At 39.2% G+C, this 23,303-nt stretch overlaps 2 protein-coding genes across 2 annotated transcripts in view; one reads left to right on the top strand and one right to left on the bottom strand.

Moving 5' to 3' along the window:
* mapk8ip3 (mitogen-activated protein kinase 8 interacting protein 3) overlaps positions 1 to 23,303 on the bottom strand; it is a gene marked incomplete in the record, with an annotated part of 1,049,817 nt that overhangs the window by 579,978 nt on the left and 446,536 nt on the right.
* The window catches only part of LOC108239315 (protein phosphatase 1 regulatory subunit 29), a 68,536-nt gene continuing 49,524 nt past the window's right edge, over positions 4,292 to 23,303 (top strand). The window contains exons 1-2 of the mRNA XM_017421958.3: positions 4,292 to 4,399; positions 22,734 to 22,909. The gene's annotated coding sequence lies outside the window, so the exon portion shown is untranslated. The remainder of the gene's footprint in view (positions 4,400 to 22,733; positions 22,910 to 23,303) is intronic.

Below are 23,303 nucleotides of genomic sequence, written 5' to 3'. Positions count from 1 at the left end.
AAGAAAATATTAATTAGAGTCAGAAGCACAGCGGTCTCTGGAGCTAACAGTCATCCTCTGACAGAGAAAAAAAGACAGTGATTGAGAAAGGGGCAAGTTAATGAGCTGAAGTGTGCATGTGTGTTTGGACTTGTTTGTGAGCTTTTCGGAGGAAAGAAGACAAAGAGAGAAACAAATACAAAAGAAGTGAGTGAGTAATGAGGAGGAGAACAGTGTTAATTGAGTCTGATCACACGGTCAATGTATTCCTTCATGTGAAAACAGGCAAGATTGTTCTCATGCTGTCCACACATGCAAAACATCATCAGGATGATTGTGTCTGTGTCATGTTTAGATTGTCCCATAACTTAAATCCCAAACCACTGAGAAATACATATCCCAACTTGCAGCATTGTCACATGGCAGAATTAGTCAAAAGCGAATAAGGTTTAGACACAAGAAAAATATTTCTGAAGTAGTTGGAATTACTGCAGTCTATTTATTCTTTTAATTCCTGTATTTATGTTTTGACTTGGACATCTCCTTGTCCAGCATTTCAGCTCAATCTCAACCTTGAAGTACGACAAAACAAACTGGCCTGACCTGGAATCAGCAGACTGTCAAGGAAGAATTTTTTAAATTTCTCTTCACTTTTGGTAGACCAGACAGGGTTTGGGTCACCACTGACACAGCCAGTCACAGCCTCCTCGTTGTTTAACGCTGCCTGAGTCTGACAGCATCTGGCTGAGAACTCTCCTCAGCCTTAGTCCAGCATCCTTCCATGTTCCAGACTTTAGCCTGAACCAAGCACCTTGTGCTTCTGCACACCTGAGTGTAGCACCTTGCTTTGGCGCTGCTGCTGCCACTGCAATTACTGCACAGTTCCTGGAACGTCACAACCCCCTGCCCGGGACTCAGGTGACTCTTTCAAGCCAAGCTCCTGCTGCAGCGTCTGACGAAGTCCTTCCTGCAAAGCTTCAGGTTAATCTGCCTCCACCACCAAGCCCTAATCCTGCCATCGAGGAGGAGCTGCCTGCTTTTGTTCCAGTCACAAAAGGAGCACCCAGGAGCACCCATCTCCAGTCTTGATGGATGCCAATTCACTTGCTTCTGCTCTTGTCGACAAAAAGATCCAACTGCACTCTTTCCTCTCCCAGTTTCTGCTCTTATCTTCAAGCAAGTTCATGAGAATCACCAGCAGATGTTCACTAGATGCCTTTCCACCTGCATTACTCCAACAAACATCACCACATTTTGAATGGTGTACAACAGAATGACTCTAATAAAACAACCTGGCTAGTAAACAGGCATGTGTCAATTTTTTAAATCCTGGTTTGATGTTCTTAATTGGCTGGTCTGAAACCAACTGAAGTGTATGAATTGTTGGTAAAAAAACAACTGGTCAAGACTGAAAAAAAAGGTTTTTACTATGTGCTCATCCAGCCTGGCCCTTCTGTGAAAGTGCGTGGGTTTATGTTTGTGTTCCCACAATGGTACACACCTACACAAGCCCAGTGTGAAAAAAATCCTAATGTATATTTATTTTGTGCAAAATCAGAAACAATTTCCAAGCTTTTATTTGGACGACACAAACACACTCTCTGTCACAACTTTCAATATTGAACTAGGAACCTTTTCTACTCCTGCTGTTCTGGTTCTCTTCACATATTTTTGTGTGAAACAACATACACATGCACACACAGGAGTCATTTTTACATATATTAGGCCTGAGACTGGCCACACTTGGCCTTTCATAATCCATTATTCCATCCCCCATATATCACATATATAAAAGCCTCTAGCCTTAAACAATGATTAGAAGCACTACAATGGGGGAGCTAAGACTAAGAATACAATGCAAAGACTGTACCATTACTTGCTCTTTTCCTTGAATTCAATAAATACCAAGAAGTTTATCAAAGACTTCATAGAAAGTTGCATTACACTGCCCCCCACCCTACTGTCTACAAAAGGAACTGCTGCTAAGTAGGTCAGAAGCACCAAGTTCCTGCGAGAACACATGACAGATGAAGTGACCCGGTCCACAGAAGGCCTACTGATTTCTCAGTTTTCAGCAAAGACACAAAATTAAAACGTCTATCTGACAATACAACACAGCGGCAAGAGGCCAGTGGAAGTCGAATGTGGTACAGACGCTGCACAACTGTTGAATTTACAGAAGCTGGGAAACATCAATCTTGCTCCCCCTGCTGAAATACACGAGACCCATTGTTTCCTAAAGACCACCATCGTGACTGCTGTACTCTTTGAGAACTGCAGAGGGGCGGTGAAAAGGGTAGTTTAGAGTCTGTGACAGCTGCTAATCAGCGTCTGCAGCTCTGATGTCAAAATGTGAAATGGGTACATTTTTAAATGCCATCCCCCTCAGTGTAATATAAAACATGTTGGCTGCTTTTGGTTGTGCTTGTTATAGGGGTGAGATTCATCAAAGTATCATCGTAATATTTTGATACTGTCATAGCGTTTAAGGCAATTCTTGATAACTTCTTTTTACCTTTAGCTGGTAGCTGTTTGAGCCTAAACTTAAACCAATTATTTTTTATTGTTAAAGCTAACAAACAGTGACTGCAAGGACACAAAAACTGATAGGAAACTTACAAAAGAAAGTATTTTTGTTTGTTTCTGTCAAATGTAATAAAGAGTATTGGTAATCATTTGATAAAATCTTTGAGATTTTTTTTTTTGCACTCAGTAGCATGTAAATAAATGGGTACAATAGAAAACTTTACTAATATGATGAAAGATAATGTGCCCAGAAGGCTTTGTAAACTGTTTTATAGAGGCATACTTTGTAATATGCTGATTAGAATAACAAAATCAATATATGTGTCAATGAAATGATGTTATTCTGTAAAATCTTTCTGCTTGTATTTTTTTATGTTCCTGAAACAATGTTGGTGAATAAATGTTTCTTTATGCTTCACTGTAAAAAAAACCCCCCACCATTTACTGCAGTGTGCTGTTGCAAGTTGTTGCTTTTAGCACGCATGTTTAAATGTTGAATAATTACCATCAGTCAAGAACTATTACTGTAGAGCATGCAATGCTGCTTCTTCTTTTTTTTTTCTTGTCTGTTGCTTTGCATGTGTCTGCCCAAGTGCCAAGCGAGATCCAGAAATACTTATTTAATTGTCTGGGTGTGTTTGTTGCGTTTCCGTTTCTCGGGTGTCACATAAATGTAGTTGTTATCGAGTTAAAGGAATCTCTGAAGTGCAGGATCCAAAGAGCGGAAATGCACATGTTTCTATATCAACCTCTGTTATATTGTATTCTGCAGGCATTAAGTCAGTATATGTAAGATTAATGTTTTATTAAGGGTGCCAGTAGATAAGCACTGGCACACCCTTATTGCTATGCTGTTCACATTTTTTGTCCATTGTCAATAACATCCTAGGTTTTCTGATTGTTGGATTTTTTTTTTCCTTGAAATGTTCAACTTACAATCTATAGCTCTTGAGGAGTTTAAACTTACCCAGATTTTGCAAACAAACTCTTCCTTTTCCCACAGCATTTTCAGTACATGTACAAATTAAACATTGAAATGTTGACTTTGTGTGTGTGTGTGTGTGTATTTGTCTCCTAGTTATGGTTTTCTCTCAAATCTCTTCAGTGTGCAGAGATTGCACTATAAGTTTCCAAGACTTTATTTGAATTTTAGCTCAGATTTTTCTCTTCAAAACTGACAGGGAAAAATCTTTTGAACCTTTATTGTTCTAGATAAAACACTGCATTTAAATAAAATTTCACCTGTGTGACCATCAGATTCTTCTGCTGCTTGTGGTTAAAGAATCTTTAAAAGACCACTTATAGTTTTTGCACAGCGGCTGTTTGTTTGAGGCTTACATTTTAGTCTGCTGTCTGCCTCTCTTAGGCATGCAGTCACTGAGTGACAGACACAGATATGTGGTTGCTATGGTGACATTATTGAGCCACTGGTAGCAGCTTCAACATTTCTCTTGATCTTGGTTTACTTTACACTTCTTGCACAGATAATACAAAAAATGTTGGCTTTTTTTTTAGCTTAGACTTTTAAAAGAAAGCTGCTGTTGGATATTTGGGCAGTAGCTGGAAAATTCCCTTTCGTTCAACATTTTCTTGTGTTAACTTGTTAATGAATGCAGCTACTGTGCATCAGAAGAAATTCTCAGTTGCAGAGGCGATGCTTACTGCAGTTACACTATATTACTCTACGCAGAGGTCTATGCATCCTCCTCCTCCTCCTCCTCCTCCTCCTCCTCCTTTCTGTTTCTCTGCTCTCTCTCCCTCTCTCTCCCTCTCCCTCTCTCTTTCTCAGTCATCCTCTCCCGCCGTGGTGCTGAGCCTGCGACGCTTGGATGAAAAAAAGAAAAAAAAATCTCCCTCTTCGTTCCAGCATCCTTTGGAGGAGAAATAAGTGAAGGTACTGTGCAAATAAATGCTTGTTTTCACTTTGAATTTAGAAATGCTCTCAGTTTATTGGTTGTGTGTGTGTTCTCGCGGGCATCTGTGTGTGTGTATGTGTGTGTGTGTGTGTGTGTGTGCAGCCTTGCTCTGATAAATCACATTCAGTGGATTTAAAAGAAGGCAGGGCGAGAACGCACCTGCCCTGACTCTCTTGGTGCAACAGAACCTCGTTTTTGCAAGCATGAAAGAGTGCTTTTTGGATATTCTTGCAGAGTTGTGTTGACAGAAATATGGGTAGATCTGGATTTTTTCTTTTTTTTTTTAATAGTGCATGTTTTTATCGCTACATGGTTGGCTTTAAAACGCTCCCTGGAAGTGATTAAATCATCGATTTAAAGTGGCACATGCAGCCAGGCGGGTTTTGTGCGCTGGATTCTGCGGAGATATAGGACGGCCGGGCAGAATGTAGCCGCGCGCCATGGACAGATGTGCGAGGAGGGATTTAGTATCGAGGGAGGAATCACGCAGGGGATAAAAACTGGCGCTTTGTATGTGTGTGCGTGTGTGTGCGTGCGCGCGCGTGTTTGTGTTCAAGCCTTGTTTTAATGTGGGGTAAATGGTCGGGCTTTCCTGCCGCGCACGACACTCCACCTGCAGCGAGGGCTTAAGCCACCTTTAGTTCTCCCGCATGCATGAGTTATTGAGTGGATGTGATTGTGTGCAGCAGATAGAGGGAGAGAGAGAGGGAGAGAGAGAGAGGGAGAGATCTCATGCCAGCAGCAGCAGCAACAGTGTCCGACTACTGACCGATGGACCACACAGATTCCTGCACGCCCACACACTGTGGACTGCCAGGCACAAGTATACGCAGAAAAAACCCCAAACATTTAAAGAAAAAAATGTTAAAAATCTGGTTAAATCAGCGTCTGCAGACCGCGAAAACCTTTTAGATCTGTAGACATATTCATGTCCCAAAATGATGGGGCCAAGAGGATTTTTTTTAGCACCATGAGGAGTGAGTGGTGCTGATTAAAAGGGGGGGTTTGATGGGTTGTGAGCTCCACATGTAGAACGGAGATGGGCTGATTACTTGAGCATGAGCTGCATGCAGAATGCAAATGCACAATGCATGAATGCAGCACTTTCTGTTGATTTAGGTGATTAGAAAAATCTATCAGTCCATCCATCCGTTTGTCCGTACTTCCGTCCACCCAGCCATCTGAGATCGGGTCATGGGGCCAAAAGCTTAAGCAGAGATCTCCAGACCCCCCTCTCCCCTTGCTACCTCCTTCCAGCTCATCTGCTGAGGCTCGGTGGGATACAGTATAATCTCTCCAACAAGTCCACGCCTTTACCACTCCCGCTTACACCCAATGCAACAGCACAAATGCACCTCATCCCATAGCTTTAACTTGTTGAATCCTAACACCTCCTCCTCCCTTTTCTTTTTAGGAATACCTAGTGGGGTTGAGGCTTGTCCAGTCTGCTTGGAAAGCCACTCCAAACACGAGCCAAATAACTTGAGACCCCTCCTAACACACACACACACACACCGTACCTCTGCAGACACTGTCTTTTGCTTCAGTAAATTGCCACCTTATTGTGTTGGGAGTGTTTGAGTGTCCTTGGGACCACAGATGTGTTGTTGTCAGAAGCAGTTTGCCACTGGTGGTGGTCTCCAGTGGTATCCTGGTTCTAAAGGGCCAGACAAAACATGATTCAACAACTCTTACAATGACTGTAAGATTAAGGAAACATGATTTCTCCCCTGGATTAGGGATACCAGGACCTCACCCTAAAGTCAGGTTTGGAGGAAAAGCTTGTTGATGAGCGCCTTTACCCATTGGGGGGTAGCCCAAATGATCTACATGGGACCACCCTCCTGTGGACCCACCACCTGCAGGAGATTCTGTATTTGACTGGCATGTTGTGGTTTCACCTCAGTTGGAGGCATAGGGCTTGCCAGTCAGATTCTTGGAGCTGATTAGTAAATATTAGTAAAATATTCAAAACACAACCTGTTAGAATTAGAAAGGTTCTAATTTTTTGGAAAGGTTTTGCAATTTTTGTGCCTACGGTTGTACGCTGGTGGAGATTCTCATTCAGCAGGAGAAGGTAATCGTAGCAAGTTGAATGAAAGGCATTTAGAATTATTTTATTCATTTATATTTATTTTATTATTAATTTATTATTATTTTGCTTCTCATCTGAGGAGCCTTGAGAAGAAAAACATTTTCAAGAATAAAAATGAGTCTAGTCACCTTTGATTCAACTTACAAAATGTACCTAAAGTTCATAAGTTCAAACGCATGGGTGCTTAGTCTGTATGATCAATGGCTAATCCATCTAACTGTCTAAAAATGACAGTGGACATATTTGTATTAGTAAGGAAATGGATTCCCTTTTATGCTGTCCTGTAAATTAGTCTTTACGACAGTTGGAAACCCTCTCCCATTTTAATTTGTGTCATTCACATCTGAGCTTGACCTCAGTCATCCACAGCCATGCCCACTTGAATTAAATAAAAATGCATATGGGTTTCCTACCAAACTTCAATGTCCTATAATTTTTCTATTTTATTGCATCCATTTGGCTTCCCCACATTACTTCATTCTCTCTGCATTTGTGCCATGACTCCTGATGTGGCCCCTGGAGGAATGATGAGCAGTCTCCAATCAATTGCAATCACATATCAGGGCTGTATGAGGAAGAAGAAAAAAAAAAAGAAGAGGAGCGAGGTAATCAGTAAGGAATGGAGGTCCGGGAGACCAAAATAACGACCACCTACCAACCAACCAAAGTCATCCCCTTGTTGCTTTGTAATCTTCACTTCATTAGAACTTCATCGAACTGTGTGAGCCATAATTTAGGGAATCCATAGTTCTGTCTGGTGGTGATGATCTAGAGAGGTGATGGATGTCACACTGGTAGAAACCTGAAGGTACAATTTTCTTCCTGCCTGCTTGTGTTTGTGAGAAAACAATAAAAGATGATGTGGTGGAGTTCGATGTGCATAAAAGAGGAAAATGATAACAGCAAGACCAACATCGAGTCAGATGCTTCAAAGCCTCTGCATGCTATTGAAAAGTTACTGACAAGAGCCAATAGTGCACTGCTCTGAAACCTGCAGACATTAGGCATGACTGACCTAATTAATTCACCTTTGATCCTGGTAGATGATGGGTCTGAGTCTTAATTTGGATGCAGAGATGAAATGCTGTCACAGAAGCTGCCTACCAGGTCAGACTTTTACAGATAAAGCAGTAAACATGGATTTTTGACTCATTTGTATGCTGCAGATTGTGTCCTTTTATCCATAACTGCTGTGTGGCAGCATAAATGTGGAGATTATTAAAAAAAACACATAAAAAGACAAAATGGTGATGCACTAGCCATGAAGTATAATGTGTGCTTTTGATTACTGATGGAAAACAGATGGAAGGGAGGGTTAGTGATGGCTAAGCTTACCAGTTTTTAAATCACATGCTGCTTCCATCTCACTATTACCAAACAACTGTGCTGTCCTCAAAAATGTACAAATTAAAATACTGAAAATGAAATATGGAAGTATCAAACTAACAAGCGGATTGGCAAAAAAACAAATCAAACAAACAACAACAAAAAAACAAACAAACAGAACAAAACCTGCAAAAATGGGTTAATTGTTTTTCAAGGATTTGTTAATTACATTCCTTTTAAGAAATGAGGAGCTTTTTGCTATCATTCACATTTAATAACCTTATGCATTATTAATCTTTTAAATTTTTCATCTCCACATAAAACATAGAAGAACTGGATAGGCCCTCTAAGGTCTGAAATACTGTGAAAATATCAACATCTGTTTGTGCAACTTTCAGTCTAAAGTCATTTTAAGAGTTTCATGTACTTAGTGTACATTTCATGCTCAAAATATTCCTACTCTAAAAATATACTTAAGGTGTTCCGGACCATTAACTTGCTTGTGCACAAGTTGGCGATCTCCGATCTGTAATGCTCCTCCGACTGCTCCTCCCGTCCTGGCCTCGGTTCCCCAGCCTCGCCCTCCGAATCGACCTCAGCATCCATCAGGAGAGATTATGCAAAGATCCTAAGAGGGACAACCCTTGGGAGACTTTCGCACTAGCCCCTCCACGTCACACTCTTGGCCCTGGCACGCAGTGCTCTCTTTCAGCCTACCAGCTGTTGCAATCAATATGACATTCATGTTTCACAACAACCGTCACTCCTTCGCAGCAAGGAGCTTGTGGGAGTCCCCCACACCCGCCCTCTTCCCCGGGGAAGAAACTGCAAGACGTGGTAAAGGCTTATTTGCTAACAAGGTTTCAGAAGCACTTTTGAAAGAGAGAGATGGAGATGCAATTACTTTAACTGCTCTCCCTGAGAACAGGGGTAGACCTCTGTTTCCTTATGGAGAGAATGAGGTGAAATGAGAACAGAGGGCCTGGTTTACGCTCGCTGTTCTCAAGTTCATGAAGGTCATATCTCGACAAAACTGACATCTCAATGCCTTTCTGTCATTTTGGAATGTCGTGCACGTTGTGATTTTTTGCGTGTTGTAAACAGGAAAAGCTGCAGAGCCTGCAAGCAGGTTTGTTTCTGCAGGCATCCATACAGACGAACAAAAGTTAAGAAGGTCCAATCATTGCTGATGTTTCATAATCTTCGAAAACTGCTTAGATAGGATGAAACTTTTTATTGCCCACCATCAAAAGGTAAAGGAGAATAATAATGTTTTTGCCTGTGTGTGTGTGTTTGTCTGTTACCAAAATATCTCATAAACCACAGGGCAGATTTTAATGAAACTTTCAGATTGTAATGTTTAGATGTTCATCTACAACTGATTTAAGAAGATGGCCACCACAGCTAATAAACATTAGTTAACAGACAAAATGACTACAACTCAGTAAATGTTACAGATACTGAGCTAAAATTTGAAGTGGTCGTCGCTGATAGTCATTCACAACACATACTTTAAGTGTGACATCTTGTGATATCACATGAGATTGAACATAATGTTATTTTCAAGTTTTGTATAAAAAACACGCTACCTCTGCACAACTCGTCTTCTTGGGCCATTCCTGCTCTATGTTGGTTATTTTTTAATAGCGACACCTGTTGTTTAAAAGGAGAAACGCAGCGAGTGCCGACATAAACAGTAATTCTGCTTTCCTGAAGTCAAAATTTGCGAAAGCACGACTTGTACGCCAACACATTCTCACCTTTAGAGAGGCAGAAGCTCACTCAGAGCAGACGGGGAAAGAAATGGAACAAGGACGTTTCTGTACAAAGTAAATTTAAAAAGGAAGTAATAGAGTGAGTAATACATACAAAGTTAGTGAAACACTTCTCCAACACCAGCACGTCTCACACCTGGATGATTGCATTATAACTAGGGGGAAAAGTATTGGAGATTCAGAAGTATTTTCAGTCCAGCTCTGAGTTTAAAGAGTCACGCTCCATGAATCCAGCTTTACTTTGACTTTGCAAACTTCCCTTTTCCTTTTTTTTCTTTTAAATTTCTATTTAAGTTTTGCTTCAGAGTGAGACTGCTGGCTCTAAATAACGTGACGACTGAAGCGTGCTCAAGGGATTCGGTTCTTTTGAAGTGGGGTTGTGTGAAGTACTTCAATGAAGTCAGCATCTTACCTGTAGTATGAAGCAGCACTCTGAGAAAAGCAGGAATGAATTCTGTTGAAGCTGACAGCTACTTAGAATTGCATTAATTTTTGCAACTTCAAACAGTTAAAATTTAATAGAACTCAAGCAAACTGAACATTAAGGGGTTTTCAAATTGTTATTTACTTTGTGCATTTCTCTGAAAGTTTGAGTCTGTCACCTGAACTTGTTGCACAGTTTACTGTTGGCATCATTTTTGATTTATGGACTCCCATTGGCATCAGTAAGATTTTGAGTTCGTATATTAATTCTCCCAAATGCTGCCAGAGTTTGTAGATAAATGGAGCCTCGTCAGTTTGTCGAATAAACCTGCCTGACAAACTTAGATCTGTTTATCTGCGGGAAGATATTATGCAGGTGTGAAAAAGATTTTTTTGTTCTGTGTCAAAAAAAAAAAATGCTGAAAAAATAGATGTGCTTTTGTTGGAAAACACAAAGCAGAGGATTGCATCTAAAATTCAACACTGTTTTTGAGGGAATAAAGGCAAGGTCAAAATTTGCACTTGCAAATTTCAGAATCACTCACAAAGTGGGAAGTTCAAACACCAAGGGACTTGTATTTATTTTAGTTTATATTGTATTGTATTTGTGAAACTAGAAAAAAAAATGCAACCCTTCTCTTCACAGCTGAAGTGGATTTTCTACAAACTCAGGAATAATTTGTAAGCTTGAAATTTTACTAACTCTGGTGAAACTGTATGTGCTTGTGTTTTTCCTTGGTCATTGTAGTTCTTATAGTTATTACCCAAAGGTGAAAGGGAGGTAATGTCTTTGTCTGTGTGTGTGTGTCAGTCTGTTAGCAAAATATCTCATGAACCGCTAGATAGATTTTACTGAAACTACTACAATTCATTAACATAATTGTCTTACTCCAATTAACGAAGGCCCACCACAGCTAAGTGACCTCAGCAAACACAAAAGTGACAATAACTTGGTCCATTTTACACATACAGTATAAAACACTAAAGTTTGATGTGGTAGTAGTTGAGAGTCATCCTCAACACATAGTCCAAGCTCTAACAGATCTACACCAGATCTTGCAAAACTGGATGAGATCACACATAAAATCATTTACAAGGTTTGACCAAAATGTCTATAACGCTGCCCTGTATCATCATTAGATCTCAGTTTAACTTTCTGACATTAAAGGCAGCAGAAAGTATGCGTTCCGTCAAGGAATGCTAGACCTTTAATTACCTCGTCTTGCATTTCCAAGTCAGTTCAGGCCGCCATCTGCATGAAGCTGCACTGAAACGAAATGAAAGCTCAACATCATCCACACTATTCCCAGTTAGGGCACCAATTTAAGCAGCCAAACATCCCACCTCAGTCCTGCTGTGGCAGAGTTACTGCTGCTGCTTTGCATTATGCTGTTCTGCTTCCCGCTCAACCCTGCCACTGCCTCGTCATCGTCATCGTCATCATCATCCTCATCATCATCCTCCGGCAGGCTCTGACTGAGGCTATAATATAACAAGTCCCCAATGTCTCGGGGCAAACCTTTTCTGTCAGGACCGATGAGGTCAGAGCCTATAAATGTCAGCGTTTTCTTTCTTCTTTCTGTGTCTCTCTCTCTCTTTTTTTTATTTCAAGAGTAAAATTTGTAATCTGAAAAAGTTTTGTGGGCAAAAAGAAGCTGAATACGACTCATGCAATATGCATAGGTTACTGCGAGGGTTGTTATTTTCAGGCAGCACCAACGGAGAATGGACTCACTCATTCTTTCAGTGCACTGGAACATGAAATTGTTGCGAGTAATTAGTTCAAATGAAAAGCATCTGAAACGGAAAAATAAGAAAAAATAAGAAGGAGATAAATGTGTGGGAGTGCTCGCTTTTTTTTCCTGTTTTGACTGAGTTGAGTAACTGCAGTCATTTAAAATATGACTGGCAGCAATGAGCCTGATTCATTCTTAATTGAATATAATGAATGTAAACAAAATAAGAACTGAATCCATTAGTTAAAATCACACCATCCAGCTAATTTAGCCTGCAACAAAAACTGTACACAAATACAGGACTTGCTGTCCTTGAAGGAATGCATGTCGCCAACTTTTATGCCAGCGTTTTAGACTAAAATCATCTTATGTTGAGAAATGACTAAATTTGTAGCCTTTTCAGTCAACCTCAATCTCATGCAAGTTGCAATATCTTCCATGAGCTTTTTTGTGCTCGGAGTATGTGTTCAGAGTATACAGTGAGGGTAATGCTCAGCTACAGCCACACCAAATTTTAGCCTAATGTCTGTAATATTGACTGAATTATACCGTTTTCTAAGGTTAACTGGCTGTGGGTGCCATCTTGAATTTGGTTGAGTCCAAAAAGGTAATCACTTGTAGATGTACAATGATTACTTTCTGCAAGTTTCATTAAAATCTGTTCAGTGGTTCATGAAATATCTTGATAACCGTACAGACAAATGAACACACACACAGATGCAGTAAATATATGCAGAGGTCTACCAAGCATGGCTTTACAGAGATGCTTAAGCCTAGTGTGTGTGTGCGCTCTGTGCGCTTGTTTTTCTTTGTATGAGCATGTCTCTGGTCACTGTTTGGTGTGTGTGTGTGTGTGTATTAGGTAAGAGCACCATCTGCCATGATCTTAGGTTTCTGCCAAGCCCCCTCCCCACCCCTGTTGACCCACACACTTTACAAAAAATCTTTAGGTATTTGAAGAAAAAGGGAAATAAGGTCCTCTCTGTGCGGAAACAGGTTTGTGGGAGTGAAGCAGAGGATGCTGTAAGTAGAGTGGGAGTGATGAGGAGCGCGATGCGAGTGTTAAAGGGCGATGAAGAAAAAGATAGTTGTGCTATTTGTACTTGGTTTTTAACCTTTTGTTTCATCCTTTGACTATAGAAATAAACTGCAATCTCCAATACGTCACACAGAAAAACACACAGAAACATTTAGAAATACAATTATACACACACACAGTTGCACATGCGTATCAAGTGGATTTTGGAATAATGCCTTGTTTTTTTTTTCTGAACTGCCCTAGTTTCATTTGGCATCTGTGCTGTACTCATCCCTCTCTCTCTCTCTCTCTCTCTCTCTCTCTCTCTCTCTCTGCTTTTATCACTCTCCTTTGCCTTTTACCCACACTGACACTTTCCATCGCCCTCCTTCTTGTGGCCTGCCTCGCCCCTTGAATATCTTCGTCTTTCATTCTCTTTCTCCATCTCTCTTTTCCCTCTCCCCATCTCTTAGAAGTGACTGGGAAAATGTGGGTATAAATATTTTAGCTCTGTCACCCATTCTGCATCTGCAGCAGAGAGACAGTGCTGTTTATCCAGTCACTCCCGTGTTTCTGTGAGCGAACGTGTTTCTGGCTTAGACGCAGTTTAGTTGGTCTGTTGTACTGACGTATTATAGTTTGTATCACAACTGGCTTCACAGCCAACAAACATTTGACGTTTAAATGTTGAATTTTTTTTTGTCTCTCAGAGTGTGTTTAAAATCTGTAGTTTTAAAAATGTTTGTTTTTTTACCCTTTCTTACATAATTCAAACTGTTCTCTTAGCCTTTTTATTAGCTAAACAAAATTCAAAAGCCAAATGCTAAAATAACTCGTTCCAAAGCATTTTTCAAAAATATAGTCTTTACAAATTAAGTAAGACTAATGGCAATTATAATGTATTTGGTCATAATAGTCTGTGATGACTCCGTGTTCCTATTTTTGCAAACAAATAAAGAAGTTGAGTTTGATTTGAACTAGCTCGTTAGCAATGGTTACATAGGTTCCAACTGATTGATTGATTGATAGATAGATAGATAGATAGATAGATAGATAGATAGATAGATAGATAGATAGATAGATAGATAGATAGATAGATAGATAGATAGATAGATAGATAGATAGATAGATAGATAGATAGATAGATAGATAGATAGATAGATAGATAGATAGATAGATAGAGTATAAATTGGCAGGCTGACATGTTGAGATTGGTATGCTTTAGGATGAGTTCATGAGCTACTCTGGTATTCAGTCTGGCTCCGGACCAACATGACCCTGAGAAGAAGCAGCAGCAGCTGTGGAGAGAGACTGATTTTGACCCTTATACTGTCTAAGGTTTAGGCCACATGTCAATCATTCTGCAGGACAGGTAGTCAGGGAAACGGTGCAGCGACTTCTTCAGAAAATCCGTCAAACATCCATCCATCCATTTTCTTTACCTGCTTTTCTGAGCAGGGTCGCGGGAAACAAAATCCCTGGAAGTGATTAGCTGCTCTTATACTGGCGTGATAAACTGACCACACACAGGCCGTATAGTAGACGTAAAACTAAAACCAGGATAAACAATGGCAATACCATTGTCGGTTTATACATATCTGCCTTTTTGGACGGGAGTTGTATTTCCAAGCTCTGTTTTTAAGAATCATATGTGTTTTACAGAGGGCTGAAAAATTATCTGTTTATGACAGATATATATAGATTACATCTCAGAAGTCCAACTGCAGCCGATATGCACAGCTTTCCACTCATGTCCGACCATAACGGTTTCTGAACAGTGTGCCTTCATATGTGTAATGTAACTTTCACTCATATCTAAATGGAAGGAAAAAAACAGTTTGGGAAACCTCTCAATGCTTAGTCAGTTGTTTTGACTGAAAGTCTGAAGCTATGATGGCAAAAAAAGTAAAAATAAGCTGTTGGCTTGAAGTAATCAATAGACAAACAAATACTACCTCTCCCCTCAGTCAATAATAATATTGATTGTTGTACATTCTCAGGTAAAACAAGCGGATGGAAGCTTATTTGTTCTTATTTTTCGTTTCCCACTATTTTGCTAGTACACTACATTGGGTTGTAGCAGAGTTGAATCACTGGACTTGTCGTACCATAGGCCCCAAACACAAGCAGATAAAATCAAAACACAATGCTACAGATACACATGTAGAAGAAAAGCATTAAAGTGTGTTTGTAAGGGTATTAAACACTACAGCTTGGATGCAAAAAGTTGGATATAAAAACTAAAAAAAAATGTAAGAAAAATTACAAAATTGTACAATGTTATTTTACAAGCCTGCATAAAGTTAAAAGTTGTAACTGAAGGTGTTAAAATGGTGTGACAAATTTGGGAGAGCAAAGCCTTTTAAAATCGGAAAATAACATATTTTTTGTTATTGTTTGATTTAAAATGAGAGCCCTCTCCAGTTATAATTTATTTCAATTTTGAGTTGTCGAGTTTGTTTTTCTTTAATAAATAATTTACACATGCATAAACAAATAATCACAATAAGACTTTGTGTTTTCTACAAGGATCTGTGTTTGAGTTTCTGTATTTTGTCACACTAGCTTAAGGCAGTGGACAAGTGAATGTAAAATGTGCATGAATGTAGATATTAAAAAAAACATCTTTGTGTTTAGTGGATCCCAAGAACTCAACCCCAGCAGTGATGCTCGAAGCCAGCAGCCCACACTAGTAACACCCACTTATATTAAATTAAACTGAAGATGTTGGAAGAACAATAATGTCTCAAGATAAGCAGTAAAACTGCAATCTTTTCAGGCGCTAGGAAAAGTTTCTTGATTCACTTTTGTCGAACACACAGTAGTTTTTGTTTCTGGTGCATAATAGATAACCTTACTCACGTTCTATATCCGTTTAATCCAATTTAGGGTCACAGGGGGAGGACTATCCCCAGGACTATCAGTGGGTCAAAAGCAGGGTACGCTCTGGACAGGTTGTCAGTCCATCACAGGGTGCACACAGGCACACATGAAACAGACAACAATACAAGCACATAATCACATCTAAGGTCATTTTAGAATCCCTATGTGCACACAGAAAACATGCAAACTCCACACAGAAAGGCCTGACCGTGATTCAAATCAGCAACCTTCCTGTTATGAGGCGACAGTTGTTATCCAATATCATTTTGATAACGTTGTGGAGTAGGCATATTTGTAAGGCCCCCTTCACACTGAATAACAACCCCTCTATAACCTACTCAATTTATTTGAGCATGACTGAATCTGGGCAAATCCTCTGTTAGTGTGAATACAATCATGATGCTGCTATTCTCTTAGTACTCATCAGTAAGGTGTTTCCTTGCTAATTTCCATGTTTTTAAATGAAATGCTCACTTGTGTCATCACCATGCCCTAAAAGTCCTATATATCCTGACTCATTGACTCTCACAGACCATGTCAGGATGCAGCTATGGGTATCACAGCCTGTTCTGCTTCAAATTCTTAATGACCAAGTCCCACCCTTATGAACAGGCTAGGTTCGCTGTTACCACAACCTCCCTACGCAAGGTTTGCGCATTCTCAAATCCGTTATAAACCTGTCACACTTTATCACACATAATGGGGAGCCCATTCTTAATATGTACCTGAAGACATCACTAACACCCTGTAAAGACAGTCCATGGGTGTTTTTTTACAATTACTCAGTGTGAAGGAGGCCTAAATTAAACATTTTATTGTTTACATTTGTTGATGAAATGTCCCCCTTAGTACCTTAACTTGATTAGCTCTCAGCACACAGTAAGACTCACACAAGCCCACTGACCTTAAAAATATTCAGTCTTTTGGCACTTTCATCACCTAGTTTGTTTTTTCTCTAACAATTCTATCTCACACATCTGAAGCTCATCATCACCTCTGTCGTAAAGTTGTCAAGCAGTACTAAGGACTTGTGCATCTTCAAAGATAAACACTTCAGCTCAAGCTCAGTCTTTCTTTGTTTTTGATTCATTTTCTTTAGCAAATGATAGTGTTACATAAGAAGCTTTGGGAACACCAGTAATGTACCATGTGCATGTAAGATGAACAACTTTCTTTAAGGGTCAACCTCTTGCAAGGTGTTGTTGCTAGATGCATGCCTACACTGCAGCCCTGAGTTTTGTTTTTTTTATGAGAAAAAAAATGCATGAGACAACGCAAATGTCCAAATAAGTAGAGTTGACACTTTGATGACTACGTTTTGGATCTAAGTGACGCTGATATTCAATTGAAATGCCAGAACTCATTATCTAGATAATTCACTATGGAATGGGTGAGATTTACTGAGACATATGTGGGATTCTTCATTTGCTTTGGCTCAGTTTGCCTATTGTTTTTTTTTCCCCCCCTCAGTAATGTGACATCACCTTGAATCTTGATTCACACACCTACTCCACTCAGACTGTAAACCTTTAGTCCTTCAGGGCAGCCTTCATTTATTACTTAAGAGGATTTTTATTATCCCCTTAAAACTCACTGGCTCAAATACTGACAGCGTGAAATTTCTGTTACAATATTTACAACAGGATCTACTCATTTCGAATCAAGGTTGAAAACTAACTATGCTCTGATGAAAGCATAAATAATCCCTATTCATGCAGTATAAACCATTTAAAAATACTAACAACAAAGCTCCAATTTGTTTTGGTTTTTTTCTTTGCTCTTATTGCACCACTTTCTGCTTATAAATATTTTATTGTAAGGTTCAAATCAAGCAAATTAAAGTGACTGTAAAAATTAGTTTTGAGATGGTTTACTTTACAATATTAGGTTGTTTTAAATTGAGATAAACCTAACTAGACCTGGTATTTTGACAAAGGACATATAATCTATGGATTTAAACACTACAATTACACCATATATATAGTAAGAGTTTGTGCTCCAAGTTGAGTTAAACCCTGAACTCTTCTTGTTGGTCAGCTTCTTGCTCCCTTGTCATTTGAAAGCGCAGACCTCATCAGAAACTGTGAGGAATGCAATCATTTCCTGTCAAATGAGACACAACAAATTGGTTTTGACTGTTCTTTTTTTATTTCTGCTGCTGATCTGTTGAATGTCTCTCACTTATAGTGCCAGAGCTGGAGATGAAATTACATCTGGACCTCATTTACAGTGAGCGAGCAACAAAATTTACCATAACTTGTACAATATGTGGAGAATGAAAACATTCTGTTCTGTGTTGTCCAGAGATATACATTGTGCTGAAACCAATCTGCTTTTGAATTACTTAAACAACACACTGTAATCAGAATGCAAATAAAGCACATTGCGACAAATAAAATAGCTTCAGAGTGACTGTTTAAAACATCACAGCCAAACCTCATATATTTAGTCTGTAACATATAATCTTAGTCCACAGATGTTGTACAGTTCCACTATCAAACTCAAACACAACCAAGGATTATTATTGCCTGTTGTTAAGAAAGGTGGGTGATCATGTAACTGCCTGCATCTGCGTTTGTGTGTATATGTTTGTCTGTTAGCAAAATATCTCATGAACCACTGGACAGGTTTTGATGAAACTCTCAGAAAGTAATCATTAGATGTTTATCTGTAATTTATTACCTTTTAGGTGCCAACACAATTCAAGATGGCCATCACAGCTTACTGACCTTAGTAAACACAAAAAAATGGCTATAACCCTGTCATTTCCTTAGATACTGAGCTAAAATTTGGTGCAGTAAAAGCTGAGTGTCATATCCAACACATATCCAGAGCGGCAACAGATCACACTAGAGCTCTAAGCATTGTCCGAGATTGTAGTCGAATCTTGAAAACAGCATTATAATCAATGTCCACAACTGTCATTTTTTAACACAGACTAATGGTCTTAATTTAAAACTTTGATCTGAATGGTGACAGGTGATTTGCATTTCTTCCAGGCCTTTAATTTAAAATATATTGATAAAGTTATTGAATTTTATAGCCTATAAGCATCTTTATTCTACTTATTGTAAGAAATATTAGAAAGGAAATTTAATTAAGTTCACACCCCTTTCCATATTTCTCCTTCTCTTTACCTTCCTTCTAAATTGGATTTACTTAAGGTGATTTCCTTTTCTCCCCCCACCATTTTCTGCAATTGCAACAGATCTACAGTCTTCTGATATTTACGAACGTCATAAATCTTCGCTCTTATGTAAAAAATGTGAGCGCTGTGAAACTGCTGACCACACCAAGCTGTGAGCAGGGCTGTTTGTTTTTGTGTGCATTTGTGACTGATTCATTTCAAACCTTCCCATTGTGTCAGCAGCTGGTTCCTTTGATGTAATTGTAAAGCTGGAGTGGAAGAACATGACTAGAATGATGAGACACACATTTATGTAACAGAGCGTGAGAGAAATGAGAGGTGAACTGCTGCATATGTGTCAACTCGGGAAATTTAGGCAGCAAAAGCAGTTTCCGGCCGCACACAAACACCAAGCCTTGATAAATAAGATCTGGATCCAAAGCTGATTTAGCATCAACAGGTAATTACATCTAAAATGGTTTGTGGCCCAACCAGAAGCATACTGAGGCCTGTGGTGCATTCGGGGTTTAACCGAGCCTGACTGATTCATAATTCAGCAGCTGGAGTAACAAACAAAAAAAAAAACTAAAACCAAACAAACTCAAGAGTCTTGAGACTGATCACCAAGTCATAGGCAAATATCTGTGCTGCTAACAGTTCACAGACTTGAATTTTTTTAAATTTATAAACCCATGTCTCCTATGTCTACACTAACATAGATATTTAGAAAAAATGCTTTTTTTTTTGCCATGTTTGCACCTGTGTTTCCATAAGCAACATTTGGTGAGAAAATCTGAGATTTTGAACAAAAGTATTTTAGGTGTGTTCAGGTAGAGTGAGATATGGAGCATCCTCTTTCGTATTTGTCCACTACTGCTTTAGAAACCAACAATGAAGCCACTTTTCTATGTCCGGCTCACTTTGAATTGATCCTGTTGCTAATAAACTTTGACCAAAGATCGAGAGAAAATGGTAAAACGTGTCAAGGAAAAAAGAAAAACAGGCTACAATTGTTTTGTTAGAGTCTTTAGCCAGGTTCTGAATGTTCTGTGGCCATTTTCATGCCATTACTGTGGGTATTCTCTCCACCTGCTGGCTTAGCATGGGTATTTCAGTGGTTTTGTTGAAATCTTTTTCACAGAGATTTGTTTATAGACAGAGTAAAATATATGACTTTTTAAAAATTGGGATAGCAGGGTTTTCAGGGCCTTAAATTCTGCCTGATCATGTAACAATCATGTGTTTCTTTTATTGTCTGCAGGCACAACATGCTGTTTGACTCTACCACAGTTTATTGCAATTATATCTGATAGGATATCTTGCCTCTGTGTGTATTTTATGAGTTTTTATGAGGCATCGCTTCTTTCCTTCTTGCATGCTGTGCCTAGTAATGAACAAGCCTAATGGAGAGATATTTCTTGATCTATCATGGGAAAAGGGTAGCCAGATCAACCCAGTATTATTGCTGGGAATGAGGTGTCATGCTCAGTTCAGTTTGGGGCAGCCAGCCAGGCTCTTCCTAACTAATTTAGACCATGTATATCTGCTTCTGTGGGCCAAGGACTGGGGTAAAGTTTCTGATGGGATTGAGAAAAAGACAGAAAGCGACAGATCCAGAAGGGCAGAGAGGAAAGTGTAGCAGAGATAGACTGACTAAGAAGTGGACCGTGTGTGTCACTTTCCCTGACACTTATTTGCAGGAATTGTCCATAGATGGCAAACGTGTTGTGTGCTGATAGCTATAGGTGTTTTGTGACAGGTGTTCTGCTCTGTGACTGAAACAGCAGATAGGTAGATCCTCATTGTGTGTGCCTCTCGCAGTTGAGCCATCTGCCACCTTGTACCCTTCTGATGCATCATCAGCAGTAATTGTCATCATTATTATTCTGCTTTTCTGGCCCCCATGGTGGTAATTTAAATAAAATCACAGCAGCTGAATGAAGAATGTCAGAGGAAAAAGTCTAAAGTAATGACAAAAAGAGAAAGAATAAGAGCAATAAATAGCCTTTAGATAAATAGAAAGACTCAGAGAGATGAGGACTGAATCTACTGCCGTTAGTTTCTCATAGCTTCCAGCTTGTCATGACTGGGTTGCACATTTCTCTGCAGTCTCAAAACAGAGAAAACTTCTAAAATTTGTCCATTGTGTTGAAGTTTCTCAGTGTGTTCAACATTCATTTATACATTCTTATATGGTCAAAGCTGGAGTTGATTACTAATTATTGATTCGAGTCGGTGGCTATGCTCACGTGCCAAAGTGCCAGTGAATAAGTTGTTGTTATTGACGTGTAAGAACCCTTTCAGGCTAAAAGCATCCACTGAACTACTGCGATCTGAAACATTTTACTAACAATTTCTCACTACACTGAACAAAATGCAAATGAAGAGCAACTCAATGCTTTTGTGAAGCCAACAGACACAAGCCTCCTGACAAACTGTTCCCTGGGCCAAAAGGAGACCTTGAACCAGTTTCTGTAAAAACAGACCTCCCATATAAACCTCATAAAGCAAGAGTTTTTGGTATCGTCTTTTCCTTGCTGTTCTTCTCCTTCTCAATAGCAAGGCTATCTGTGTGTGTGTGATTGTGTGTCAGTGTGTTTGTTACAACAGTATCTCATGGACCACTGTACACATTCGAAACTTGCAGAATATGTTCATTAGATGTACATCTACAACAGGTTAATTTTTGGAGACAACCTTATTCAAAATGACTGCCAGACAAACAAATGGCCACTTCATTGAGTTTTACAGATACTGACTTCATATTTGGTGTGGTAGTAGCTGAGACTGAGCTCCAAACATATTTTGAGCACTATCAGGTTGTGCAAGTTGAGTTTGTTAAAAAAAATTGCCACTAACTAGTTGGAGCCACATTTGTCTCTCTGTTAATAAGCTCTCTCAGGAACTTCTAGACAAATTTTAATAAAACTTTCAGTAAATATTCATCAGATAAACTCCAACAACTACAATGTAATTAATTTCTGAAGTCAAACCTATTCAAGATGGCCACCACAGGCAACTGAAAGCCAACACAAAACGGCTGTAACTCTGTTAACCCAGAGATATTGTGCTAAAAATTGATGTGGTAGTAGCTGAGAGACATTCTCAACACATTCTCTGAACGTGACATCTTGTGATATCGCAAGAGATTGCGCATAACATTATCTTCAAGGTTAGAACAAACTGGGTACAACTCTGTCATTTCTCAACACAAGATGGTCTCAAACTCTGGCATGAAAGGTAATATGCGTTCCTTCGAGGTTTGTTTGGTCTTTAATTTTGAGATAGAAGCATCCTTAGAGCTGATAACTGCATACAAATTGGGAGTTTTCTTCTTGCCAACAAAAGTATCAGAGGACAATTTTAAAACTTTACCTTTTTTCTCCTAACTCCATGACACCCAATGTTTATAACAGTGAATGCAGCTAAGTTGCATTTGGTTTAAAGTGACTGTCAGTGTCAGTTCCACCGTAAGGATCTCTGTAGATCCAGGTAAAAAACAACAACACAAACAAACAAACAAAAACAACAAAAAGGTTTTTTTTTGCATCTTGAGAATGTTTGAGTTTGGATAGAACAAAAAATTAACCAAATATTTTAGCAGTTTATTCACAATTCACCCACACTAAATCGTCTAAATTGTTCAAATGAAGTGAGACCCTGGGAAGCTTCAAAGCTGTTCAAAGGACCACTCAAAAACATACACCAGCAAAAAGCCATTTCTTTAAAAAAGAAACACAAGAAGACAACGGAGTTTCAACATCTTCTAAATTACTAGTCACCCAGTAGCAGCTGTGACATCGGCCCGGCCTTTTCCGCCCCCAACATCTCTTACCCCTGACCCTGAACAAGATGAAGTGGGTTTGGAGGACGTTTAAAATGTTGAATCTTTTTACGAGAAATTTGTCTTTTCTCTTGTTCCGTTTCAGGCCCTGATTAGTCTCCTGCAAATGTGGCAGAACCTCAGAGGACTCATCAAAAGTCCAAGAAAAACAAAACACCGTTTTCTGTGCCAAGCTTGGGAAGATTTCTACCTGGAAACTCTCCATAAAGGATACACATCAACAAATGAGGAGTCAGAGGAGGCAAAGAAAGTAGAAAACAGGTCAGAGATGGGTTTGTTTATCTACTTTTGCTGACAAGTCAATTCTCATGGATAGTTTGCATGAATTATAATGTGTTATGTATGTATTTTTTATTTTAATCGCATATTTGGAGAAATCTTAAAGAAAGCAGGTTGATTCATTTTAACTTTCAAATATGATCTTTGTTTTTCTGAAGTCTTTGGTCTGCATGTATACTTGTTTGTCTGTTTAATAATTACTACTTCAAACACATGAGCAGTGTATGTGTGTATTTGAGTGTACTGAAGCATTCGTTAGTGTCTTCCTAAGCACATATTATTCCACGGTCCCTGCTGCTATGGCACCTTTTTTACTGGCAACACCATCATTACTGCTGACGGTACTTCACTTACCACAGCTATTATATTCTTTGTG

Source organism: Kryptolebias marmoratus, linkage group LG12 (genome assembly GCF_001649575.2).
Source record: "Kryptolebias marmoratus isolate JLee-2015 linkage group LG12, ASM164957v2, whole genome shotgun sequence".
NCBI classification, from domain to species: Eukaryota; Metazoa; Chordata; class Actinopteri; order Cyprinodontiformes; family Rivulidae; genus Kryptolebias; species Kryptolebias marmoratus.
The sequence above is the reverse complement of the archived record's forward strand: the minus strand, read 5'-3'. Positions and strand labels throughout refer to the sequence as shown.